Source organism: Callorhinus ursinus, unplaced genomic scaffold (assembly GCF_003265705.2).
Source record: "Callorhinus ursinus isolate GAN/ISIS: 27379988/994484 unplaced genomic scaffold, GSC_fseal_2.0 scaffold20, whole genome shotgun sequence".
In the NCBI taxonomy this organism is placed as follows: domain Eukaryota; kingdom Metazoa; phylum Chordata; class Mammalia; order Carnivora; family Otariidae; genus Callorhinus; species Callorhinus ursinus.
The window spans coordinates 2,203,331-2,205,687 of record NW_027397082.1 but is presented as its reverse complement, the minus strand read 5'-3'; the positions used below and the strand labels follow the sequence as shown (position 1 = coordinate 2,205,687).

The window sequence follows — 2,357 nt, the reverse complement described above, 5'->3', positions numbered from 1 at the left end:
TTTTTTTTTTTTGCCTGTGCCATATATTGAAATATATCCTTTTGTCATTGATGTTTCTATGATATGCTCTGGTTTGACATTTTTTTATGTTTGACATTTTTTTATATGCCTAGTATTTGTTTTCTTTCCCTTTTTTTTGATGGGAAAATTGATTTTTTAAAAAATTTTTTAATTCCAGTGTAGTTAACATACGGTGTTAAATTCATTTCAGGTGTACAATGTAGTGATTCAGCACTTCCAAACATAACTCGGTGCTCATCACAATAAGTGTACCCAGTATTTGTTTTCTAGGCTTTGGGACATCTCTTCTATAGACTTATTTATCTGCCTACCATATTTCACTGATTTCAAGTCCTATAGATTCCACATTTTATATTTAAATTTGGACTGCATCCTCTAATCAGCTGTTGCCTGGATGGCAGTTGAGTTCTTCCCGAGATGGTTTGCATTTTTTTCTGCCATTTACTGGGCCGGGGGCGGGTGGGGGGAAGGGGTGCGGGAGGGAGGGGTCATTACCAACCTGAGTCTTCTTAAACTAATTTCTCTGCTTGAGATATTTTGGACTATGCTGCTAGTGTGAATTCAGACCACAAAATTTGTGGGCTGGCAGGGCTGGGGGACCAGTTCAAATACCAAGGAATATTTTTCCCCCTCTTCCCATTGTCAAGGAAGACGTGTGCAGACTTCTTTGCTGTCCCTTGTAGAGGAAGGGTTATTTTTTTCTACCCCTCATTGAGGCTCTAGCCCTCCAGTGTCCCCACTTTTTGAGGTGGTCTCTGTCTCCTTTTAGACTCTGTGTCCTGAGCATCTTTCCTTTTCTTTGCATGGGTACATAAAATAATGGTGCATCTTACATTTGATGGTGTCTTACACTTAGTGAAATATGGTGTTTTAGTGATTGTAACTTGATAGATTTTACTGTCTCAGTGCAAGTTCTAGTATACCATAAGTCTTGGCTCTTGTTCCAAATGAATTTTGAAATGACTCAAGTACCCCTGACAGTCTCTCCACAAAACAAAGCAAAACAAAACCCAAACAGTGTTCTAGGATTTTAATATCACCTAATAATAAAAACTAAGAACCTTTCATTTCACATAATTGTTCACTGTTCATTGTTTTCTTTCTTCTTATATTTGGTTGTAAAATTTGGGCAGGAACTTAAGTTCCTGATACCGTTTTAATACTGTAAAATAATTTAGAATATCGACAGTTCTATACATGGTTCATGTTAAGTGGAGAGCACTTCTGTTGAATAATTCTTTGTGTTTATCTCCCTTAGTCCTTTTTAGAATTGTTCTTTAAAAAGCCTCACATGAACTTGACAGGAATTTTTTCTTTTACTTTCTATACTCTTTGTGTTCTGAAGATCTACCACACTAGTTAATCTCACTGAACACTCCCAGCTGCACTTCTGTCCCTTCAGAAGCCCCGAGGCCTTGGGCTCACAGGCCTGGTTCTTCGGAGGCAGTTAATGGTGCAGGTGTGGTAAAGCTGAGCACCTGACAGAATATTCTTTTACTTCAGAAAGGAACAACAGTGCGTAGTATATTGTTACTGTAAGTTTGCAAAGTTCACCAAGGATTCTTTTTTTCTCTTAAAGACTTTCTTGTCTTTCCAGAAAGTTGGAGTAGAAATTTACATTGCTGAGAAAACTCTCAGAGGACATTCCCACTTTGCTCCTGTGATGGATGACAGAAAAGTGGTTCATCAACATTTGCTCAGAAAGAATTCTCACAAGTAGGAAGTCATTTAAAAGAAAACGTACAGAACAAAAAGACAATGAAGAAAATCAGTACCATATTTGGACAGTATAGATAAGAAAATATAATTTTAAAAATGATGCAGTTAAAAATTCCTCAGATCAGGTTAGTTGTACAGCTGTCAAAGTAATGGCGTGATATCAATGAAGAAATATTTGTGGCATGCAGACGGTTATTTCTGTTTCTTAAAGACCTGTTGTCAATGGGCTATTAAACTTGCATTTTTTTGTAATTAATGTAGTATGTTCTTTTATTCAAGTATGGACTTCTTGAGAAACCATAGTTATATGATTTTCCAAAAATTTGTGTTCTACTTTAAATGTGAGTTGTAGTTCCCAGCTGCTTTACTGAGGGGTCATTTGTGTCTAAGAGGAAGTAGCCAAGATTGCTTATATTCCAATTTGAATCTGAGGTTTTATGAAGCCTTTCAAGCGCTTGCTGAGCATGTAGTTGTGGAAGTGAGATGCTCCTGCAGCACAGAAGTCCTGGGAGATGCCCTCCAGGGACATCCATGTCTGCTAGTCGGGGCGTTGGGGGGGCAAATGGGAGGCTTTCCATTTTGTCATCGGAGTTAGCTGTGCAGTTGCCTTGTTGCTA

The 2,357-nt window shown here is 38.0% G+C and overlaps 1 protein-coding gene across 4 annotated transcripts in view; it reads left to right on the top strand.

Annotated features, from left to right (window-relative positions):
- The window catches only part of SEC23IP (SEC23 interacting protein), a 40,206-nt gene extending 38,210 nt beyond the window's left edge, over window positions 1–1,996 (top strand). For 2 of the 4 annotated variants that reach the window (XM_025880725.2, XM_025880722.2), the window contains exon 19: window positions 1,619–1,996. The gene's annotated coding sequence lies outside the window, so the exon portion shown is untranslated. Of the gene's footprint in view, window positions 1–1,600 lie in introns of all 4 variants that reach the window. The other 2 variants (XM_025880724.2, XM_025880723.2) reach the window with 2 other exon arrangements.
- Window positions 1,997–2,357: the final 361 nt, after the last annotated feature.